We start from the raw sequence: 26372 nt of genomic DNA on the forward strand, positions 1-26372 counted from the left end.
ACTATCCAAATCATCCTGCGAGCTAGAAGAAGATGAAGGATCAGTCACATACTTAGCTTTCTTACTAGCTTTTTGCGGTGCTAGAGAAGCTTTCATGTCATCAAAGGTTGATGATAATTCTTCTGTAAACCATCCTAGGAAGGAATCTGGAGACATACGTCTGCTTGATTTTGAAGGAAGGCATTTTTTGGCATTTCCGATCCTCCCATAATTCCGGTAAGGGTGTCTGGTAATCCTCGCAAATATTATGGCGAGATTTTCTCTTCCTTTTGCCACTCTCATGTGCCATTACTAGGAGAAAAAAACAAGCAGTAATGAGGTATACACAAAAAGAGCTTGGAAGAGAGAGACAGGCTTTTGGTAAGGATCGCTGCTGGGACCAAACATACCTGCCAATACTAAGGAGTCTGCTGCCTCTGACTGAGCACAGCTAGACTAAGTTGGCGGGCTAATTTTAAAGTCCTCGGCAAGAAGGCCTTCAATACGTCACAGTCACAGCAGACAACGGCCCGGAAGATGAGAAATATAATTACATGTGCTGCCTGTTATTCAGGGGTTTATATAGGATACACCCCCAGGTGGGGAGGGGGGGCGGGACTCATTAATCAATCTTTGTGCTTGTTTATTGCTAGTATAATATCTTCTACTGATGGGTCTACAAGAATATGTTTCCCCATATGTCTGCTGCCGTAGTACAATCAGGAAAAAGCAAATACAGGCCAACAAAAACTGTGGGGGAAATTTACTAAAACTGTCTAATTCTCTGACAAAGCGAACTTAGACGGACAGACTTCAAATGTGTCCCATTTATCACAGGAACTCAGGCTGATTGATAAATCTAAAGACTGTCTAGTCTAGGTCTGCACTGTCCAGTTTTACAGTAGTTTATATCAACTATTGACTTACTTCAGGAAAAGGTAATAAAAGTGTCTTAATTGCTGCAAGACACAATTTTCCGAAACATTCGGAGCTAAATTTGTTGTCTCATTAGGCATAGATAAGGTGGGCCTATGTATCTGAATCATTGGAAAAAAAGAACCACATATGAATGTCAAATATGAATTAACTGTAACTTCTTATTCATCAGTCTGTCTATCTATCTAGAGTACCAGTAATAAATGTCACATTCAATTTTTTACTGTAATTTTTTTATTATCATTTTAATTATTCAATTTAAAAATTATCTATTATATATGAACATATACAGGATAATTATTTGTTACATACTTTGTGTTCATGGGCTTTTATAAGTAAAAGTTCTGATTTTCTGGGTCTATGTTTATAGCTTTACCCTTATTCTAAACTACGTGATATTACTTTGCTATTTCATTATGTTAGGAGATTGACTTATATTAAAGGGGTATTCCGGGCACAAACATCTTAGCCCCTTTCCAAAGGATAGGGGATAAGATGTCTGATCGCAGGGGGCCCCCGCGATCTCCCTGCAGCACCCGCATTCTATGCGGGACTGCGTCTCCAGTTTAGAAAACCTCCAGATTTCTGGGACTGGGGACGTGACGTCACGCCAAGCCCCCTCCATTCATGTCTATGCGGGTGATGCAGGGAGATCGCGGGGGTCCCAGCAGCAGGCCCCCCAGGAACAGACATCCTATCCCCTATCCTTTTGGATAGGGGATAAGATGTTTTTGCCCGGAATACCCCTTTAAGATATCTGGGTGTTACTTACAGAAATGCCTAATAAATAGAGTTGAGCGAACTTACAGTAAATTGGCTCGTAGCGAACCTCGCGGCTCGGGTGTTGATTATTTAAGTCTGCATAAATCAGTTCAGCTTTTCCAGGCAACTGGAACAGGTGGATGCAGTAAAGTAATCAACGGCCGAGTTAATTGACTGTAAGTTTGCTCAATTCTACTAACAAACCTAGATCCAAACAATGGAGCAGATTTAAATAATGGAAATATGCCAGAATGATTGTGTAATTTGCACCATAAGGATCTTCGTCAGGCGTCCCCTGACAAAGAGCCCCACAGCGAAACATGTGTTAGGGTAGGTATCAGTATTGTTTGTGTCAGTTTTCAGTGTTTGATTCCCGTCTCACCTGTATGCTGCATTTATTTTTAGACTGTATTGAGTTTGATGCCCAGCGTTTAGAGCCCGATTCATGTATGCCTCCACTATGTTTGCTGGTGCCATTTTTAATACGTCTCTTATTTTTTATCTGTATTGCTAATAGAGATTGTTACATTTTATACTCAATTGTGTTGTTAGTATACCATTTTTTTGTTGTATAGTATTTACCTGTACACTAATCTATTGCACACCTATATGGTCGTATATTTTTTTGGTGACATAGATAGTTTAACCCCAAGGCACTTAGGCAGTTATAAAGAAAATAGGACCTCCATTCACCAGCTGATTGTCCCACTGCAATGTGATCATGTGGTACCAATGGGTTGTCATGGCAGCCAATGGTCTAATGGAGGCCAAAGGAACTAAAACAGTAAGTAAAACAAAACTTAAAAAAAAAAATCATTTAAAAAAACCAAAAACAAAAAAAAACTGTAAAACTATAACTTTATTTACCCTTCATGGTGAATGCAGTCAAAAAAATATTCCAATGTTAGGATTGCTGGTTTTGGTCATCCCCTCAAAAAAAATACCAAGACCTCTATGTAACCCAAAATGGTACCAATAAAACTACAGCTCACCCTACAAAAAGTAAACCCCACACAGCACTATGAATGTCAGAATATGGATACACAATTTAAAATTATTGTTTCTTCAGGGTGTATTCACACGTACAGTATCCTGCGCATATTTGTTGCACAGAATGTGAAGCTTCAGATTTGATGCTGTGTTCAGTCATTAAGTTTACTTTGAAATCTGTGGCATAAAATCTGAAGCTTCAAATCCTGCACGTCAAATATGCATTGGATAGTGTACATGTGAATACACTCTAAAGTAGAAAAATCTAAAAAATAATATAAATTTTGGATTACTGTAACCACCTGACCTGCCCTGAAAACATCAGAAGGTAAATAATGTATTAACATCAAAGGCCTCACGACAGGCATCCTTTGAACACAAATTGCATCACTTAATTTGTGTATAGTATATAATTTATTCATGACACATAGCACAGAAGAAAAGTATGGGAGTTTCTCATAGTAAACAACTTTGTGTTAGTTATTCACTACAAAGCATATCCAAACAAGTAATGTAGTACTCCCATTTTTGGGACAATTCTTGTCAGAATTTTTGCATATTCTTATTGGTGAATATTCCTTACTGTATGTATTATGTATTAAGTACTTGTCAAATGTTTTCATCGGAAGACTACTTTTAAAGGAGTTTTCCCTTAATTTATTATTATAATTCTAAATCAGTTACCACAAAACATATTTTCATTAAAAAAAAGTGCTCCTGTGTCTAGATTTTGCATTTTTATACTTGACCCCTGTGTCCACTAGCCATCACAATAACAAGAATCACTCTGCTGCCTGTGTGCAGGAGGATCCAGGAAGTGGATTTAGACAACTGGGCATGTGAAACCACCAGCAGTGAGGGTTGTCCAGATTAGAAAACATAGTTTTTTTAATTACAATAACAGCTACACATCTGTCCTCAGGTTGTATGTGGTATAAACACTCTGCTGCATACACTTCAATTAAGCTGAGCTTCAATACTACACACAACCAGAGGAATGGAGTGATGTTGTTTCCGGAAGAGAGCAGCTTCGTTTTTTGAATCCCGAATAACCCCTTTTAAAAACTGAATGCTAAGGGGTCGCTTCTTTTTTTTACATAGGAGCCTGCATTTCTGTTGTGCATCTACAAGCCCAAACAGAACAGGGCTAAGAATCTGGGAATGATGGGTCATATGAAGAAATGTGACACTTCTGTTTCTACATGTCATATGGGAATAATTGGTCTGATAAACCGTAATAACATTAATCTGCGTCCTGATATGAACTCTTTGTTACACTGATGTATTAAGACAAATGACTCACTGAACTGGTATAAAAACAATTGTAATTTACTACAAATACACATTCTGAAAGTTTTTGTGTAATGCTCTACTTACCATACTTATTGTATAATAAATGTGGCTAAGACTAATATAGGCTGTCCATCCATACAAACAGATAACATATTCACAGGAGCAGGGGATTTACTGACAACAATGTAATATTAGGGTAGGGTCACACGTAGCGCATCCACAGCATATTTGACGCTTCGGATGTGCTACTGACCGTCCCTGGATTGTACCTCCTGATGTGCCCGTGTGTCCCCGCTTTATCTGATTGTAGCTGCAATCCGCCGCTGCAAGCAGACACTGATGCAATCCGCCGCTGCAAGCAGATCTGCGAGTTGCGCTCATGCGCAGTGTACTCACAGACATCGCGGACGCTCTCTACCTAGCTCAGGAAGCAGGGAGCGACCGCGATGTCCGAGTACACTGCGCATGCGCAAACAACTCGCAGATACACTAGCAGGATACAGGGGCACACTCTAGGCATGGTCAGTTGCGCATCCACAGCGATAAATGTGATGCGGATGCACAACATGTGACCCTACCCTTAAAGGGGTTTTCTGGGCTAATATGATTGATGTCCTATAGTGTAGAAGCAGGCAGCTCTACTCACTGTGTAGTGGTGACGCCATGTTACTGCTGCTCAACCTCCAATTCAAACAAACGGAGCCAACAGGCCCCATTTACTGTGTAGTGACCTATCCTAAGGATAGCAATTAATCATATAGCCCAGAAAACCTCTTTTAGTTGAAAAGGTTGTTAAGAGTTAGAAAAATTTGCTCTTTTTTTTTTTCTTTTTTTTTTTTTTTTACAGAAACAGCTTCACTCGTGTCCATGGGCAGTGTCTAGTTTTGGAGCGCCTCTCCTTTGACCTGACTGGGTGGGAACGGCAATAACAGATCAAGCATCCTGGTTATGTGTCATATTACAGCTCAGTTCTATTGACTTGAACCAAACATATCTTTTTAACATAGCCGATAAACATTATAGGGGGAGATTTATCAAAACCTGTGCAAAGGAAATGTTGCCCAGTTGCCCATAGCAACCAATCAGATTGCTTCTTTCACTTTGCAGAGGCCTTGTTAAAAATGAAAGAAGGAATCTGATTGGTTGCTATTGGCAACTGGGCAACTTTTCCTTTGGACAGGTTTTGATAAATCTCCCCCTATAGAGTCTCATATGTGTATGGCAAAACTCTTTTATTCCCTTACCAAAATAGTTCATCTTTCTACCTATCCCGGACGCTTCCATAAACCGTGAAATCCTCATTTACCCAAGAACATACTGTATACTGCAGGGTCTATGCTCTGAAGCTCAATGGTGCATTATCACAAGATCTGCTTTAGAAATGGAATCCTATGAACAGCTGTGAATGGGTTGGGAAACTTTTAAGAGTGTTCCCCTTTGGTTTAGAAACTCAAAAAAAATGTAAAATTTGTTTTTGGAATCTGAGATAAAGGCCATGGCATATAGATCCAATGGGGGGGGGAGATTTATCAAAACTTGTGTAGAGAAAGAGTGATGCAGTTGCCCATAGCAACCAATCAGATCTTCTTTAATTTTTCAGAGGCCTTTTCAAAAATGAAAGAAGCGATCTGATTGGTTGCTATGGGCAACTCAACAACTTTTCCTCTGGACATGTTTTGATAAATCTCCCCCAATATATTTTGGTTATGCTTTTCTTATCAGTACTACTTTGTTGTATTTCCAAATTTTATTTGCCGATTGTTCTTTCTGCCTATACTGCTGCGTCCAATGTAAACCTACAGCATCATTTCCACTTTAGTTCCCATACCCTCTGTGAGACATCCTTACAGTGACAGATCAATATATAGATGCTGTAAGTCAACAAACATGCACAGTGAATGGGATATTAAGAAGGGAACAAGAAACTCGCAGCCAGAAGACCAGGAGGTACAGGTAACTCAACTATAGCATCAGAATGGATAATATATGGAAAATTTACTGCTGTGAGATAATCTTGTAAATCTAATTTTATTGAAATGGCGTGGTAAAGTATTTAAAAAAGACTATATAGTCTATAAGAGGCTTGTCCTGACAAAGTCACTGGTTCTGCCCACTTACAAAAAACATATGTGTACATTATTACTTAAAGGAATCCATACAACAGCCAATAAGGAACTACACACCTTAAAGGGGTACTCTGGCCCTGAAACATCTTATCCCCTATCCAAAGGATAGGGGATAAGATGTCTCACCGCAGGGGTCCCGCCGCTGGGGACCCCCGCAATCTTGTGTTCGCCACCCACCTGTTTGAGCTGCACGCCGCGGTGCCGGCTCACAAACAGCCGGGTGGTGACCACGGGGACGGAGTATGGTGACGTCACGACTCCGCCCCCGTGTGACGTCACACCCGCCATGCAAGTCTATGGGAGGGGGCGTGACGGCTGTCACGCCCCCTCCCATAGACTTGCATAGCGGGGGCGGGAGGTGACATCACAAGGGGGCGGAGTCGTGACGTCACCATACTCCGTCCCCTTTAAAGTTGAGGATGTGGCAATACGCCATACTGAATTGTTCTCATCTCTAAAGAATTATCTGATAAATATTTGCCCCTGGTCACAAAGATGAAGCTATCACTAATCTTATCACTTCTTCTGTTTTTTCGGTATTGGTTCATTTCATCCATGTTTTTCATTTATCACTTTTTGTTGTGTCAAGATCACCTACACTATTTAGAAATACTTACCACCATCTGTACTCCACCCTGTCCTGTCTCTACTTGCTTCAATCGTCGTGTTGATCTTGACAGTATCTGTTGTGCGTAATTTATAAACAATCTTTATATGTTATTCTAGCTCTTATGTCAAAACAGCAATATGTAACTTCTGTACTAGCCTACAAGCATCAACATCTCATAAGAGGAACAATGCAATACATGCCTGCGAGTGTTGGGGCAGAGAAAGGTATACAGCAAAAACTTGAATCTAAGCTAAATCTGTCAACACGCAGACATAAATATGTCTATATAAGATTATGGACCCTTCCACTGTACCGCCAACCACATCTTATTGTATTTGATGGGAACTCACACTGCTGTAAACTAAGACAGCCTGAGTGCTTAGCAATTAGATTTTCTCATGGCCGACCATAGCAGTAGCTTGGGGGCCACTTCCACATGGCAGAATTTCAGGATATATTTTTGCATCAGTATTTGTAAGTCAAAACAAGGGGTGAAACATAGAGAAAACCTACAATGGAAGCTTTGCACCTCTTTGAAGTTTAAGACTAGGGATCGACCAATATCGATTTTTTAGGGCCGATACCAATAATCTGTCACCTTTCCGACCGATAGCCGATAACTTATACCGATATTCCGGTATAAGTCATCGGCTATTTCAACCTCCCCCCGGCGGGGCAGAAGCCGTTGCAGATCAAGGATTTAAAGCGGGCGCCCGCTTCTCTCCCCCTGCCTGTCCTAGGGTCCTGAGTCTAACCCCCACAGTTGCATTGAGGGGGCATGGCTATGACATCACAAGCTCCTGGCGCCAGCTCCATCGTTCTGAACAGTTTGTTCCAAACGCCGAGCAGCGGAGTACCCCTTTAAGCTTTACTATTCCACATCTACTTTTCAGGTCATCAATGACTGTGACCCCGGGTGATGACTCCCCTAGGCTTTGGGCCCCATCTGTAAACCCTATAGGTACATCAATCCTTTTGTGCTCTATTATTGAAATGCTCACACTTGTAAAAATGAGATAAACAAAATATAAAATTGCTACAGATGTAAATTTCTAGAATACCACCCAAGTTTCCCAAATTTTGAAGAACATGGGTGAAAAACAATCCAATCTTTGTATTGAGATCTCTCTACCATGAGTCTGAGAGTCATAATATATTATAGTAGATGAAATAACAGTGCCACTGTCACCTAGAACAGGCTTGTGAAGCTGCACACACAGTGCACTAGGTATTCACAGGCCTGTTCTAGGCATACCTGTATTGATAAAACAGGCTGCTTCATACTCACAAATAATGCCTTTGTAATTCCTCCAGGAGTTGGGCCAACAGTTGGTGAGACGGTGAACAGTGTCTGCTGTGCGCTGAGGTCGCCGCTTCTCTCTGGCTACAATATTTTGTAGATTGGCACATAGGGCTCGTCTGCCCGCAGCAGCCCTGTGTACTTCTCTTGCGTGTGTGCTCTATGTCAATCAACATTGCGACATTAGCGGAGAGAGGGGGTGCAGCCCCAGAGCATAGCAGACCCCGGGCCCTGCCTCAGCCACTGTTGGCCTGACTCCCAGAGAAATTACAAAGGCAATATTTGTAAGTATAAAGCAGCCTGATTTATCAATATACTATAGGTATGCCAAGAATAGGCTTGTGAAGACCTAGTATACTGTGAGGCTAGGTTTCCACTAGGGATTGACAGATTATCGGTCTCTGGGCCCGCAAAAGCCGCTGCAGTTCATTGATTTAAAGCCCCCGCTTTAAAGCGCCCACTTTAAATCATTGATCTGTAGCTGCTTCTTCGGGGCCGGGGGGGGGGAATAGCCGATAACTTATACCGGAATATCGGTATAGATTATCGGCTATCGGCCTGAAAGGTCACAGATTATCGTATCGGCCCTAAAAAAATCGATATTCGTCGATCCCTAGTTTACACACAGGTTTTTTTTCTGGTGACTTTTGGAAAACTGCCACTGCAGTTTTTAAGCCAAAGCCAGAAGTTTATTGAACAGTAATGGAAAATATAAATATATGGAGAATTTTTTTTTGTAAAAGTACAAGTTGTACACTTTGTGGGTTTGTAAAACTTGATCAACTTTTAATCTTTTTTTTTTTTTTTTTTTTGGGGGGGGGGGTAAGAGATTTATTGGTACATATTAATTTTGATTGCTATTACCTTTCATTTTTTGAAGTCCAATTTAAAAATATCCATATTTATTTTATATAATTTATTCTTTATTTTGTTTGACAGAGAGGGATAAATAATTATATACTTTTAAAGTTATGGACGGGGCAATACTAAATATGTTTTTGTGTTTTTTAAATTCTTTACATTTTATATATAAAGATATATAAATACATTTTCTAAGGGCAATACATGTATTTTTGGAGGATGGGGGAATTACAATAAACAATAGACTTTTATTCATTAAAGGGGTCATCCAGGAAAAAAAAATGTATACATCAACTGGCCCCAGAAAGTTAAACAGATTTGTAAATTACTTCTATTAAAAAAATCTTAATCCTTTCAGTACTTATGGGCTGCTGAAGTTGAGTTGTTCTTTTCTGTCTAAGTGCTCTCTGATGACACCTGTCTCGGGAACTGTCCAGAGTAGAAGAAAATCCCCATAGCAAACCTCTTCTACTCTGTGCAGTTCCTGAGACAAGCAGAGATGTCAGCAGAGAGAACTGTTGCCAGACAGAAAAGAACAACTTGAGCAGCTGATAATTATTGGAAGGAATATGATTTTTTAATAGAAGTAATTTACAAATCTGTTTAACTTTCTGGAGCCAGTTGATATAAAAACAAAAGTTTTTTCCTGGAACACCCCTTTAAACTTTTTTTTTTTTTACTTTTTAACTTTTTACATGAAATTTTCTGATATCTCTCCTATAACACACTGCATTGCTATTGTAGTGCATTGTTTTATGCCTGTCAGACTCTGGCATGGCTATTTACAGGCGCCTACAGAAGCCCCCTGGCTCCCATGAAAACCCATCGGCACCTGGCTAACAGTGCCTCACAATTCCAAACCATACTGCAGTCATGATCTGATCACGCCATGTAGGAGGTCAACCTAACAAGATTAGAGGTTTGTCATGATGACAGCGGAGCTCCCACCATATGGCTGGTCACTAAAGGATTAATAAAGTGAACAATACAAACATTTACACATTGGCCCTCATTTACTATTGCAAACCCGACATGTTTTGTTGAGCGCCAGGAATTCTGTCTGCGCCAGATTTTGCGCCAGAATTGAAAAAACCTGACTAACTCTCCATTTGGCTAAGAAAACCCGAAAAGGGGCTGTGGCCGCCAGGAAAAGAGGGCGTGGTCTCTGGAAAGAGGCGTGTTCCCGACATTTTCACAAAAAAACTACATATTTACTAAGGTTTCCACATAAAATGTGGTGGATTTGAGCTGAGGAAAACCCGACAGATCAGAGTATGTGTAAAAAAAAAAAAGTAAAATGTAGGGAAAGTGGAAAATGTAGGGAAACCTTAGTAAATACCATGGAAAATAAATTGTAGGGAATGAAAATCCACAAAGAAACCTACACTCCGCTCTTAGTAAATAAGGGCCATTGTGTTGCAGTTTCTAAAAAGAAAACTACAATGCTTCTGCAGAACCCCCACAAATAATTCTGCACTACCCCTTTAATAAAACAGATGACAAAACCATATACCGATCTGATACCGTCAAATATATTCTGACTGCATAATCAACCAGAGTTATTATATACTTACACGTAAATCTGGAGTATGATACATGCAAATAATTCTGCTTGCCAATGCTGACCGATTTTCTATTTGTAACCGGAGGCAGGCACGCATCCATCCTGCCACATTTTCCCATTAGAAAAGTGTTATTATTCTCCATTGGGCACTGACCTATTCTTTTCAATGACAGTGTTAACATCATCCATTATCAATTCATTCAGTGTACTATAAAAGAGCCATTTATAGGTTTTAAACAACATGCTGCTCAAGATGGAAAACACGGATAATTACAACAATATTGTGTTTAAGGTTAAAAAGATGTTTTTTTTTTGTTGTTGCTTTCTTCCTGTCCATTGTGTGTGTCTAGTATTGCCACTCAGCCCCTTTTAAAGTGGTACTTCAGCATTATAAAATTGATGGCCTATCCTCTCTCTCAATATAAGATTAGCAGGGGTCCAACTTCCGGCATCCCCACTGACCAGCTGTTTTAAGGGGTAGTCCAGTGGTAAAAAACTTATCCCCTATCCTAAGGATAGGGGATAAGTTTGAGATTGCGGGGGGGTCCGACCGCTGGGGCCCCCTGTGATCTCTCTGTACGGGGGCCAGGCTCTCCGGCCAGATATCGGGTGTCGACCCCCCGCACGAAGCGGTGGCTGACACGCCCCCTCAATACATCGCTATGGCAGAGCCGGAGATTGCCGAAGCCATAGAGTTGTATTGAGGGGGCGTGTCGGCCGCCGCTTTGTGCGGGGTCGACACGCCCCCTTCGCGCGGGCTGCCGGGGCCCCGTACAGGAGATCGCGGGGGGCCCCAGCGGTCGGACCCCCCGCGATCTGCAACTTATCCCCTATCCTTAGGATAGGGGATAAGTTGTTCACCACTTGGTCACTACTGGACTACTCCTTTAACATTGTAGGATAAGGCTTCAAAGGAACCCGGCTCAATCGGCGCTGAACGACCACCACAGGTGAATGGTTAAAAGGAATTTATTTGACCAGAATGCAACGCGTTTCGCTGTGCATGCGCAGCGAAACGCGTTGCATTCTGGTCAAATAAATTCCTTTTAACCATTCACCTGTTGTGGTCGTTCAGCGCCAATTAGGCAGAGTTCCTTTGAAGCCTTATTCTACACTGCAAATACCTACCGGAGGGCAGCAGTCGACCTACTATTATCTTACGCTTACATCATTGTTGTGTATGAATTTGCACAACCATCCAGGGTGAGCAAGTATTTTGTATAATAATTATTTCACCACGGGTTCTTACGTTACTACTCTGTGGAGCGCCTGTTTCTCTCATTCACAGCTGTTTAACATGTCACACTGTGGCTCAACTTATGTGATATCCCCCTTAGGCTGGGTTCACAACACGTTTTTCAAATATGGTTACCGTATACGGTTTTCCGCTAAAAAACGTATGGCACAAACCGTATGCAACCGTATGACTCCAAATTAAAACGTATACGGTTTTTCCCTGTACGGTTCTATCCATTTGCATCAGTTTTTGCCAACGGTTTTTCTATTTTGTTGGAATTAGTTTTCCAGCAATTTAATAGTTACTATTGTCCTATTGAAATTCCAATCTGCGCATGTGTCAACTCCAAAAACGGATTAGAAAAACCGTGTGCAACCGTATTCTGAAATTCTGTGTACGGTTCTCATAGACAACAATGTTAAAAGAACCGCATACGATTCGCATACGGTTTTCCAACTGGAGGCAAAAACGCGGTCGACAGCGTTTTAGCCTACGATTGAAAAATCGGCAAAACCGTATCCGAGGCAAAACGGATGCAACCGTACACAACATTTGGAATACGGTTTACAATGCATTCTCTATGCATACGGTTTCGGATACGGTCATATACGTTTTTTTGCGGAAAACCGTATACGGTTATTGTATTTGAAAAACGTGGTGTGAACCCAGCCTTAGCCAGTCATAGACTGAGCGACAGTGTGATGTAACAGCTTGGGCACCAGGAAGAAGGCTGGGCCTAGGCCTGTCACATGATACTCCCGTTTAGCATATTGCTGGTCAAGGCTGGACATCACTGCAGACGGTGATTAAATGAACGTAGTGTCACATGTCGGGCCCCAAAACCAGGAAGAAAACCAGGGGAGGAGGATGGAAGAGCGATATCAAGTGCACCGGGGAGTGACAGAAGGTAAGTTAAAGGATAAATATAGGATAAATAAAAAATTAGGCCAGAGTACCCTTTTAAGTGAATGGGGTGTGAGCAAAAATATCAGATGCAACACATAGACAGGTGTGGCAAGGTTTTAAAACAAAACTGACCCATGTTTTTATTTCTGGGCAACCCAAATTTTCTATCCTTTTTGTACTGTAGGATGGCCAAGTGATGCTAGAAAAGCCTTCACATGGTTAAAAAGCAAGGATGTTCTCTTGGAAAGCTTCTGTATGTGTAACCATGCTAATAAGAACCTGTAATGAGTGCTTAAAGGGTACCTCTCATCAAAAAAACTTTTGATATATTATAGATTAATGTATGCAGAATAACTTTACAATTGCATGTTATTAAAAAATATGCTTCTTTCTATTTAATTTTCCACTTTGAAGAAATGACCACTAGAGGTCTCCCTACCAGTCCTGGCAGCAAGCATTTCAGACTCATGCTGGAGTCCTAAACACTACGAGCTGCCAGTCTGCTTTGTTCACAAAGGAGAACACTCAGAGCTGCCAGCCTGCTTTGTTCGCAGCCTGTTTGGCTGTGAACGAAGCAGGCTGGCAGCTCTGAGTGTTTAGGACTCCAGCATGAGTCAGAAATGCTTGCTGACAGGACTGATCGGGAAAAATACAATAGAAAGAAGCATATTTTTCATTAACATGCTATTGGAAAGTTATTCAACATTCATTAATCTAAAATATATCAAAAGTTTATTTGATGAGAGGTACCCTTTAAGTAACGCACAATAATGTATGGAGCGAGAAGAGTAAGCTGACAAATAGCAGAGAAATGCCCGTGACAACAAAGGGATGAAATGAAATCTTAGAGCAGTTATGCAAAGTATCAATTATTAACATTCATTAGAAACACAAATTTGAGCTCCGGAAAAACCCACAGATCAGAGCACGTGTAAAAAAAGCAAAGCGTAGGGAAAAGTGAAAAACGTAGGGAAACCTTAGTAAATACCGTGGAAAAATATCTGTTGGGGAAAAAACACAATAAAGAAAACTCCACTCCACTCTTAGTAAGTCAGGGCCAATGTTGCAATACACTGTTGCAGCTTAAAGAGCACATTATAAAAATTACATAACATGAGTGTCTCTAAGTCACTTGTTAGTTGAATGTGTAACGTATGCAAATATATATGCAAATGATATTGGCTTATACTTTCAGCCACTCCCTTACACTGGGACAATCTGTTCATGTGTAAGTAAATATCTGTCGGATGCATTATGTCAAGCTTGGAAAAAATGGTTCCTTACAATCTGCTTTGCTAATATGCTTCCTATTAAATCATCTTTTTAAGTAATCTTTGTCTTTGCTAGTAAAGATCTGAAGAGGTAATGACCTTCAAATACTTAAAGAAATGCAATACAAAAGTAAGGATTAAAGGGGTATTCCGGGCAAAAACATTTTATCCACTATCCAAAGGATAGGGGATAAGATGTCTGATCAAGGGGGGCCTGCTGCTGAGAACCCCCCCAATGCGGGTGCTGAATCTCCAGTTTCGTAAACCTCCGGGTTTCCGGGACTGGGGACGTGACGTCACGCCACGCCCCCTCCATTCATGTCTATGGGAGGGGGCGTGACGGCCGCCACGCCCCCTCCCATAGACATGAATGGAGGGGGCGTGGCGTGACATCACGTCCCCAGTCCTGGAAACCCGGAGGTTTACGAAACTGGAGATTCAGCACCTGCATTGAATGCATTGAATAAGTGATAGCTTCAACTTGTGACCAGGGGCAAATATTTATCAGATAATTCTTTAGAGATGAGAACAATTCAGTATGGCATATTCCCACATCCTCAACTTTAAAGGGGACGGAGTATGGTGATGTCACGACTCCGCCCCCTTGTGACGTCACCTCCCGCCCCCGCTATGCAAGTCTATGGGAGGGGGCGTGACAGCCGTCACGCCCCCTCCCATAGACTTGCATAGCAGGGGCGGGGGGTGACGTCACACGGGGGCGGAGTTGTGATGCCACCATACTCCGCCCCCGTGGTCACCACCTGGCTGTTTGTGAGCTGGCACCGCGGCGTGCAGCTCAAACAGGTGGGTGGCGAACACAAGATTGCGGGGGTCCCCAGCAGCGGGCCACCCGCGATCAGACATCTTATCCTCTATCCTTTGGATAGGGGATAAAATGTTTTTGCCCGGAATACCCCTTTACTGTACATCATTAGAACACATTGTTTAGGAACCTAACTAGAAGAAATTTAGGATTTTTTTGCGACATTCTCAATGCATTCCTTCAGCTGGACATGAATAGTTTTGCCACTGACAGAAGAGTCTAGAATTGTTTCCCTTCATGCTCTTTCAATGACCAGTGGGTAAATTCCCCAATGAAGTTCCTCTGGAGACGACAGTCCGGTACAGAGTTCTCACTACTGGGTACCCAAGGGCATTGAACCACAAGGACACTAACAGCCGCATGGTCTGCTGCTCTGGTATGTATACCATTGTCCTGTACTCAATGAATCCGTCTAACTATATCTGTCTCTAGGGCAGACTCGTTTAAGATGAAGCATGTTTAAGATGTCCTAATAGAGGTGAGTTTGTTAGTGCATTTACACCCACTATACAGTTCCCTGAAGTGTCATTTGAGAGCTGCAATCTACATCTGCTATAAGCTAAATGAGCTCTGATCAGTCATAGCATTTAAACACATTAAAGCTGATCACCAATAAAAAAGCAGACGTGTATAACAGAGTATCTTGTTCCAATAGCACCTGTCATGGGATGGGATATTAGATAGCAAGAGAATAGTTATAGATAGCATGTGAATACTTCCCCAAAAATAAAAAATTAAATACTGCATAGTAAAAATGACATTCCTATATGGTAAAATCAAGATTTTACTAATTATTCCTGTTATTTTACTAGAGAAGCAGCCATCCTGGCATACAGCAGGACGCATTGCATCATGGCAGAACGGGGAATAGATGTCAAACGTCGTCCCTGCTCTGTCTGGCAATAACAATTATAATATAACAGATCCTTATATTGGGATAAGTGTAGGTTGCTGGATATTTTCTGCATTTATCCCGATTCTATACAGTGAACTATATCCCCCAAATATCCCTATGCTGTGTCTGTGCCTTCAACTTTATCCAAGAGTGGAGCGCTCACAAAAAAAGCTGAATGACAGCAGAGACGAGATGCCAGCATTACGCCTCATTTCAGGGAAAAGCCTGTGTGGTGCTCATGCATAAGGGTATGTTCACATCTACTGGATTTGCTGCAGATTTTATGATTTGTAAATCAATATAAATACCACACCCTCAAAAGCAGCAGCATTGAGTAATAATATAGAACAGTGTCTCTCTCTCTCCCTCCTCCCTTCCCCTCTTTCATTAACATTAGTCACTGTCCCCATTGGAACACACACTCTAGGCCCAATTTTTTATAGATAGCAATACAACCTCAGATGAGTTTGTTTCTGGAATACAGGAGGAAATTGGAGTACCCATACGCAAACAATCTGTCACGTAAGATTGATTTGTTAGGCTGCATACACAGTGCATTAAGGTTTAAGTCTAATCTAGCCATACCTTCGTTTCCATTGTAGTGTTCTTTACCTCCATAAAAATAGCTTTTGGTAACCTTGTCAGGAGTAATCCAAACAGTTGTAGAGGTGGGGCTGCTCATGTCACACTGCTGATTGACAGCTTGCACAGGAGAACTATGCAGATGCACCGTGGGTGAGGCCTATGTGTCATGACATAAGGGCGGTGTAGCCCTGGATCATAGCGGACCCTTCCCCATCTCCCCACCTATATGACTGTAAGAGCAACGCCTGGCCAGGTTACAAAAGCTATTTTCATGGAAATAAGGAACACTACAATGTAAACACAGATATGGCTGGATCAGACTTGGTAAGATTTAATGCACTGTATGTGCAGCTTGACAAGCCTGTGGTGTCTCAGAGTGGGGTCACCTTGTGCTACTATAAACCCTATTCGGGTGGCTGTTGCCTCAGAGCTCCCTAACTCAAACTTAGGTCTATGTCTTATAAGTCTTGCAATGCAAATGTATTTTATTCAGTTTTTTTTTTTTTTGTATCTTGCACGCACTGTCCTAAACATAGTATAAGGGGTTAACTGTCTGCACCCACAATCCATTGTAAAGCTGGTAAGATGTTACATGTCCCTCTTCAACCAATCCGGGCTCCCCTGCCCCAGTATTCTGAACATATTGTTCCGAACACTTGGAGCGGGCAGCAGGGTCTTGATATCACGACCACTCCCCTTGGGACATCACACCACTCCCCCTCAATGCAAGTCTATGGGAGGGGGCAAGACGGCCTCTACGCCCCACTGTCAGTAACAACGGGATATTACACTGCAGTCACTGGACACTATAACCCCCATTAATAAACCTACACATAATCTGCTACACTACCTCTGGCTACCTGCCAGCCATGTATACATACTGTATAGAAGGAGATAAAAAGAAAACTGGGAGGCAGCACCTCATGTATTACCCAAGTGAGGTGGGGTATCCTATACAGCGGTAGAAGAAAACCACCCAGGCAATCAGTCTAGGTGGCCGCTCACCTCAAGATTATAGATCATGTGCATACCGCCCCCAAAAGAGGAGTACCAGACATGATGGGAAGAGCTGCTCAGCCTGCAGGTCACCGGAAGGGGCAGCCTGACCAGTTGCAATGTAAAGACAGATATGGGAAAAAAACTGAAATCCAGGCACTGCTTCTTCCAGAAATTACTTCAGAGCGTGCAAAATGGTAAAATAACCAAGTAGCTTTTATTGTGCATCCAATTACAAGATAATGACGTGTTTCGGGGCTGGCTTGCCCATTTTTCAGATAATCACGAGGAAGGGGCAAGCCAGCCCCGAAACGCGTCATAATTTTGTAATTGTATGAAGAATAAAAGCTACTTGGTTATTATACCACTTTGCGCACTCTGAAGTAATTTCTGGAAGAAGCAGCATCTGTGTATCCATACTAACTGTTCCAATCTTTATCATCCCGCTACCACAAGGTGCATGCTGTATTTAGGGTCAGTGCATGCACTGTCTGCTCAGCCAGTCACCTGCTACAGAGTGGTTTCCCTTGGCCTCTGATATGCTGTGCAAGCCAACCACAGCAAGGGCTGTGCAATGAGATTAGAAGATCGGTGGCGAGGGCAAGAAAGGTAAGTATATGTGTCTTTTATGTTTGGAATATCCCTTTAATGCAGAAGTCGAACTCAATTGTATATGAGCATAGGACCCCAGTGTTATAAGGCAACACTACTATTCCCTAAGCCACAGTGATAATGTGTGAGTGCTAACACTGAAACAACTTATGTAACGCATGGCTTATTTGAAATCAGTTGTTCTAATAAAGTTAAAAACTATATGTGTCCTTTAAAATACAACACTTGTGAACATAGACAGGAGAGGGCTACTGTACAAGAACAGTATGTGGGTACCAAAGTGTTGATTTCTCAAGCAATCCCCCAATAGTTGACCTTACCCAAATTCTACCGTGTTTCCCCGAAAATACACCCTACCCCAAAAATAAGCCCGAGCTGTATTATCGGGGTGGGCTGCAATATAAGCCCTACCCCGAAAATAAGACCTAGGCCAGTGGTCTTCAACCTGCGGACCTCCAGATGTTGCAAAACTACAACTCCCAGCATGCCCGGACAGCCAACGGCTGTCCGGGCATGCTGGGAGTTGTAGTTTTGCGACATCTGGAGGTCCGCAGGTTGAAGACCACTAACCTAGGCAATGCCCGGGCTGCAAATATTAAAAAACAAACTTTAACTTAGCTTCTTCCTCCGTTCCCCCGTTGCTAAGGAACCGGCCTCACTGTTTTCCGCTGCTCTTGTGCTTCCTGGCGTTGTCCCGCCTCTGCCGATGATAGGCTGAGCACATTGTAATGTAAGGAGTCGGCCAGCTTCTTACATGACAGTCGGCTCAGCCTATCATTGGCAGAGGAGGGACATTGCTGCGGCCGGTGATAGGCTGAAGGCTCTGAGACGTCACAACACCAGGAAGCAGCAAGAACAGCGGAGGGACCATGAGGCTGGTCCCTTAGCAACGCGGGAACGGAGGACGAAGGTAAGTTAAAGTTTGTTTTTTAATATTTACAGCCCGGGTACAGGAATAGAAAGTACAGCCCAGCGGCTGATAATTATTTGGCAGGGGGGCGAGAAGCAGCGCTCATGGGGGACATACGATTACTCCCCCGATGTGGGGTGCAGCGCTGGGCTGATAAACCGGAGGGGGGGGGGTGTGTTGGGGGCAGAGCTGCACCCATCATATGATGATGATGATGGGGGGGGGAGTAAATACTGTTAAATGTTGTTCAATGTACATACGGTACTGTAAAAAATAAGCCCTAGTGTGTTTTTGGTGACTAAAATTAATATAAGACCCGGTCTTATTTTCGGAGAAACACGGTAGCAGACAGTTAAAGGATGTGTAGTTTTTTTTACACTAATTTTTTTGGGTGTAGTGGCTTATAGGGCCACTGTTTTTACTATAAAGTAAAAATGATCATATAGTCCAAGGGGATCCTGATAGATTCAGCAATATCCCATGAGCAGTCTATATATTTTATGTTAGCTTCAATGCTCCTGGTGTTATAATAGGAAAATACTGTGCACAGTCATTAACCTGGGTTTTATTTTTCATAAACGAGGATAAAACAGTTCAGTTTTATAAATTTGCTGCATTTTAATTAACTTTTTCATGAGGGTGTTTAATTAGAGAAAGTCATATACTACAGGGACAGCAGGTCTTGAACAAGCTGTAAATTACCTTAGAGGTTCATACTGGTAGAAAGTGGTTTTCTGTTCCCTCATTTAAATGTGTCAGTTTCAGATAAAGTAACACCATGGATTTCTTTGAAACAGTGGATTAAAATTTTAATGTAATTTTTTGCAGAAAAATTAATTTTCTGCCAAAAAAAAAAAACCCCACTGGTACATTTAGAGTATAGGCGACAACTGCGACAGCCTTGTTTATGTATGGATTCTGCAAAGTAAATTCATTCTGCTGCTGCTGCCCATCTGTGATAACAATTCACACGTTCAGTGTGGGCGATTAATATGCTGTATGGATTCATTTACTGACAGACAATATTTTATAATAATACACTGAAACCAGGAGAAAATGTAACCAGAGACTTCCGAGCTTCTGGGCCGCCTAGGCTATTTTTACATATTTGGTCTGCAAATATGTTTGTGGTCAATCAGAGTTCTGTAAGGAAACATAATGGGAGACATTAACTAAGCTGTGCTAGCGGCCTATTTGTTTAGTCACAGATTTTGCAGAAAAATTTAGTTTTTTTCTGGGAACAAAATGTGCAACTTTTAGATATACGGCACTTGCAGCAAAAAGTGGGGAGGAACCTGGAAGGGGGCATGGTTTGGCATGGTGGAGGCGTGCATAGGGTGTGTACTCCTTACATACGACTTCAGACCCAATTTGTGACAGGCGATTTTGGTTAAAGGTGTTGATTCTTTCATCAGGACAACCCTGTGGCAGATCACTAAAGTAGCTTCAGTATTATAGGAGCATCTGTGATGAGAGAAGCTTTAGGCAAGGATCATACTGTCGAATCTCTAGTCGGAAAAATTCCAGACAAAGATTCTGAGAGTGGCCTGCGCCAACGGAATCAGTCAGCACTAAGACCATGTGGACATTGCAGTCCCTATAGATATCAATGTATTCCTCTAGTATTCCGCCTAAAGAATCATTCTTTTATTAGAGGAATTTTAGCTGGGGAATGTCCACTGCTGCACTGAACGGTGAAATCTCATTAAGAGCAATAGGATTCTGAGCAGAATTACGCTCAAAAATTCCATAGTGTGAACCTAGCCTTAGGGTGTGCTTGGACAACATGGAATATTCTCACTAAGGATCTCATTGAAAATCCACTGTGATGTTGCAGCAAATCTGCATGTGTTGTGCTGTAGATTCACCGTTTCATCCTTGTAAACTGAAAAGGAGGAAATGCAGTATGCATCCACTACATATGGATGATGTTTTCAAAACCCCATTCACATGTGATATACTGTAATTTTCGGCTAGTTTGTGAAGGGGAATCCATAGTACACGTACGCAACAACTTCTTCCATGTCTATAAACAACCTTAAAAAGTATCTGTCATAAGCTTGATACATTTTTAAATCCTTCCAGTTCCCTCCCCTTATCATGATAAACCACCACCTGCCTTTATTTTTTTTTTATTTTTCTACCTTGATATTGTTCTGTATCTTTTGCTCAGTCTCAGTCAGCTCCGCAGGCTAGGAAGGGGCATTCCCCAGCAGTTGTGACATCATCTGAAGCCCTGCTGGGGAGAACTTAGTCCCTCCCTCTGCTACACACAGTCAAGATCAGTTCAGTGTGAGATGGGCTGTGATTGGCTGAGACCGCACACACGCTCCCTCAGCTCTCAGCACTGAACTCTACAGTGCAGCTCCAAAAGGGAGCTGAAATATAAGGGAGCATGATATGCATCACAACATTCAGCACTATGCACTGACAGCATCATTACTTTACAGTCAAGCTCAGCTCAAAGGGAAAGGGAGCTAAAATATTCAGCTCTATAGACTCTATACACTGTGCTGAGCTGAGGTCCCGCCTGCATTTCCTGACTATTGTCTCTGCCAGGCTGATGCAGGAGACAATCTGCAGGCAGGACCATAAGGAGGACCCCTGGTGGCCAAAATTTAACACATAAAGTTACATATTAATTTTTATTACTAATCACAATTACTATTTAAGGGCCTTTGCACTCAGTCTTGAGACTTCCAAGATAAGCATCTGCCTATAAAACATTTACAGGTTTTCCAAAAAATAAAGGTAATTACTTTTGTATTAACTAAGAGACATAACTTAGGTCAATTTTACACAATTGTATGATGGCCACAGGTCCCGGCCTGACCATAGGTCTAATAGCCCTGACTAACTACATCAGAGGGATTTATGATGCTTTTGATTCAGGTCATCAGACCAGTTGTCAGGGTAAAACTTATGGCCATAATATTGGTGCAGAAATACAAAATGTGAAACTGCCCATAGTAAAGAAAGGGGTCGTGGATAAAAAAAAACAGTAATAAAAAATCCAAAGTATTACCCACAACAACCAATTGCATTCCAATGCAAAGACCCCATGAAAAGGCTTTTGAATGGATTGAAACATATGGTATTTGGCTCGCAATTTGTCTCTATCCTGCACTTGTGTCCTGTATATACAGCTGCATAAACTGGCTGATAAATATTAATAAAAACCTTTGTTTTTACTTCCCGTGCTTCTGCTCATTCTGCTGGAATTAATTAATTATAGGCATTCATGATAGGTAATAATGGTGCATTGTAAAATGGTCAGCTACATCACGGAAACATTCTCAGCTCAACAAAGTCATTAGCATTCTGGGTGGCGCGTCTTCCCTTCACACTCTCATTTATTCCAAAGCACCAAAATACAAAGCAACGGCGGCGGCTCTACAAGACGGGAAGATGACATTTACATTACAATGAACATTTTATTAGTCCTCAAAAATGCGGATAGATGAACAGCAATTCACAAGAAAGACAAAATAAATATTCCTCATTGCTTAACAAAAAAGATAAATAAAGTAATTTAGCAAATTTGTTTTTCATTTAATTTGGGAAAATATTCTGACTTCGCAGACTATCATTAGTTATGCCTCTGTATTATATCATATTCATTCGCTTTATACTTTGACAATTGCTTTTACTTTAAACCTGCACTAATCCCATTTATAAAGTCACAAAAGAATAATAAAAAAGGGCAAAAACAGTCAATTACATTATTATAAGATAGAATGGGATTTCTGCATATTTCTGGTCCAAATATTTTACGCAGCTGTGAAAAAGTATTTGGCCCTTTTTCAGGAATTCCTTATGATAATATTTGATACGATAAAAACCTCAATATTAGCCAAAAGGCAACCTGGAGAGCCACATAAAACATCTTACACTTTATTACTGCATGTAATAATAATTTTTAATCAAGACCACGGAACACATGTAAAAATTAAAAGCCCCCTTAGCAACCTTAGATTACGGCCATACGACGTAGCCAAAAACTGCGCCAGCATGCCGTTTTTAGCACAAACTGATTTAAAGGGAACCAATCATCAGATTTTACCCTATATAATGCTTGGTAAAGCGTTATATAGGGTAAAATCTATATTTTCACCATTCCCGGGGGACGCTCCTGCCCCCAGGGATGGTGAAGATATGAAGTTATAAACTAGTCACCGCCGCCGCAGTAAGTAGTCACCTGGGCGGGGAGCTCTTCTCACCTACTCCCGTTCTTCGGCCGGGAGCGACGCCCCCTCCGCTTGATTGATGGGCCGCGTCATCGCTTTGCTCCGTCTGTTCAGTGAGCGGAACAATGACGCGGCCCATCAATCAAGCGGAGGGGGCATCGCTGCCGGCCGAAGAACGGGTGTAGATGAGAAGAGCTCCCCGCCCAGGTGACTACTTACGGCGGCGGCGGTGACTAGTTTATAACTTCATATCTTCACCATCCCTGGGGGCAGGGGCGTCCCCCGGGAATGGTGAAAATAAACATTTTACCCTATATAACGCTTTGCCAAGCGTTATATAGGGTAAAATCTGATGATTGGTTCCCTTTAAAGGAAATCTGTCAGCTCTATTTTCTACTAAGAGCCGCTACTGGATAGCTGTAAGATTATAAAAGCAAACTATACCTTTCCTGAAACTGATACTGGATGCCAAAATTATAAAAAATTCCATATTGTTTCTTAGAGCAGTGTCAAGGAGGTGGAGCTAAGCTGCTGCCTGGCAACCCTCCTTATTCGTCCTCAGCTCCCATCCCCTCCATGACTCAAGTACAGAGGTCCCAACATCAGTAAAGGAGTGGCTGGAAGCTGAAGGCATGCAAGTAGATTACAGGCTCTGGCACTTCAGCAGTTCGGCGCCAACTCCTTGACACCTGGCTGAAAAATAAAAAGGCAATTTTATAAGTTTGGCAACCACCTTCAGCTCCAGGAAAGGACCATTCTATGTTTATATACCCTAACAGCTATCCAATGGCATCTGCAGCTATTAGCAGCAAAGATAGATGACAGATTCCCTTTAGGTTTCCAATAATTTATCAGGTCACAGTGAAAATTACATCCACACATTCCTCCATCCCCCTAACAGGTCATCTCTCCATAGACTGAAGCTAAAGCAAGGTTAGGTTATACCGCAAGATAATCATTCATACCAAGTCAATCTAAATAGCCGAGGAGCAAAAAGAGTAAAGTTCTGAAATAGCTTAATGAAAATGTTATGAATCTTATTAAAACGCTGGGCACCTTGAACCACTAGATGGACAAAAAACATTCAACTGTGTCTAAACTAAGTTAGTTCCAAGCTAATATCTCTTAAGAGAAACTTGGTAGGCTTATCTATTTTTTTTTTTACTCAAAATATACATATTGTTGAAAGAAAAAAATGTGGAGAGGGAATGGAATTAAAGGGGTATTCCGGATAAAAACATTTTATCCCCTATCCTTTGTCTGATGTCTGATCACGGGGGGCCCGCTGCTGAGACCCCCCGCGATCTCCCTGCAGCACCCACATTCTATGCGGGTGCTGAATCTCCAGTTTCGGAAACCTCCAGGTTTCCGGGACTGGGGACGTGACGTCGCGCCACTCCCCCTCCATTCATGTTTATGGGAGGGAGCGTGACGGCTCAGCTCCTAATCAGATTCCAGCTCCTATTTTAACAGTGCATTTTAAATAAATGAAAGCAACAGCCTAATCTTCATCAGAAAATAGATAAGTGATGGCAGAAAAAGCCTGATCCATCTAGTCTTGCCTTATGCTATTTACTTATTATTTATCTTAGGATGTTTAAAAGCTATGGACACTTTTGAATGCATTTTTTCTAGTTTAGTTTAGTACTTACTATGGTGCAAAAAACTTTTATCTATAGGTTTTGTTTTTGTTTTTTTTTAAAGATTTTGTTTGATTTCTTTTCTACAGCCTCCCGTGGTGTCTGACACAGAGCAACATCCCCCAGAAAGCCTGTTATTAGCCCTTCCTTCCTGAAGAATATCCTTGATCTGCTTAGAATCTTTCAAAAACAGAGAGATACAACACATCGAAGCAGCTTCTCTGTTGGAATTTGCTCTCAATGGGACACAACAAATGGCTGTGGAAGACAAAGTGAACAAAATTATTCATGAAGACCTATGAAGAAATGTTATTTTTGTAGCATTCTAAACAAAAATAAAAGATACATTCAAAGATGTGCAGAACCTTTGAAATTACTTACTACACACTTAGTAAATAATGTAAACCAGGGATTACATCACATTTTAGCCAGGTCCAGATCCAGGATCAGACTCACCACATGAGCAACTTGAGCAACTGCATGGATACCTTTCAAACAACAGGAGCCACTGCTACCTTACAAAAATAACAGTTTTTCCTACTATTAGATCATATGTAATTGATCTAATAATAACAAGGGCCAAAGTTGCCCTTTGCTGTTGTTGCCTGCATCTGTATAAATGCATGTCTACAGAATATAGCTAAAACCTATGGCAAAAATACAGTGTAAACAACCTGAGAGTGACTTTGAAGATGGTACAATATTTTAGATCTACATCAATGGGTCATCAGATAGGAAGCTAAAGCAACAAAGCAAATTTAAATTGTATAACTTTTTTTTATTAACTTTACATTGCCACTTTCAACAAAAAAAAATTGGCCTTTACCTACTTTGGACAGATATTTGCTCCTCTGTCTCACTAATGAGACTTCAGATTTTCATCATTCAGAATCATTTATTTTTCAGTAGAGATGTAATCGCATGTGCTGTATGACACTTTAGCTGTGAATCCCAATGGTTTGAACTAATATTATTATAGAAGCCCGGCCCCCTCCTCTTCTCCAAAGCCACACGAATTTCTTTAGGGAGAGGTTATGTTTGACGTGGTTAAATATACTCATTGTCTTACCAGCAAATGTGGAAGAACTGCAGAAGTCTGAGCAATGGAAATTAATTTCATGTCTGACTGCAACATTATAATGTATTGCTAAACACTAAATTGTTTATTAAGTATTAATACAAAGTCCACGCGGCAATACCAAATATGTTTATTCATTTTTTTTTTACACTTTTTGGGGGTAAAATGGGAAAAAGGGGGGGGGATTTACATTTTTATTGGAGGAGGGGTTTTTCTTTTCAATAGTTTTATTGAAAATATAACTTACAGAAAAATGTCAGTAAACGTAACGTTTAAAGGACAATTTTTTTGATAATAGTCAAAAAGGAGAACATGAGGTATACAATATGTTTCCAGAAAATTCGACACAGTAAATATAAGTGTAGTTCCAAGCAAGATGTGTTTCTTATAAGAAATATAAAAAAAAAAAAAGCAAAGAAATTCTATTCTATAACATCTCAACATGGATAAAAAGGCTTGAATTCTCTAAATGGAGACAAGTTGCGCATGAGATCAACACAAGAAAAAATTTACATGTCTATACCTAGCCATCATGGAATCGTGTGGAAAGTAAATCAGCAGAAGGAGGAGGGGCTTTTTCAATTTTTTTTACTTCTATTTTTACTGTTAATGTCTCCATAGGGGTCTATTTATAGCAATCAATAGATTGATAATACTGTTCAGTGCTATGCATAGTCATAGCACTGATCAGTATTATCGGCCATCTTCTTCTCTGGTCTGCTCGATGTTAGACCACAGAAGGAGACCCCAGGATGACGGCCAGTGCAGGTGAGGGGAACTCTGGCCGACATGTTGGATGATGGGATCCCTG

At 41.3% G+C, this 26372-nt stretch overlaps 1 protein-coding gene and 1 long non-coding RNA gene across 2 annotated transcripts in view; one reads left to right on the forward strand and one right to left on the reverse strand.

Moving 5' to 3' along the window:
* The window catches only part of PHYHIPL (phytanoyl-CoA 2-hydroxylase interacting protein like), a 187093-nt gene that overhangs the window by 84006 nt on the left and 76715 nt on the right, over window positions 1-26372 (reverse strand). The window lies entirely within an intron of this gene.
* Window positions 5131-24830, forward strand: LOC130282064 (uncharacterized). Its single transcript, XR_008846233.1, has 3 exons — window positions 5131-5369; window positions 5763-5913; window positions 24573-24830. It is a non-coding gene; the product is annotated as an uncharacterized LOC130282064 (long non-coding RNA).

The sequence above is a fragment of the Hyla sarda genome, chromosome 7 (genome assembly GCF_029499605.1).
Source record: "Hyla sarda isolate aHylSar1 chromosome 7, aHylSar1.hap1, whole genome shotgun sequence".
Classification (NCBI taxonomy): Eukaryota; Metazoa; Chordata; class Amphibia; order Anura; family Hylidae; genus Hyla; species Hyla sarda.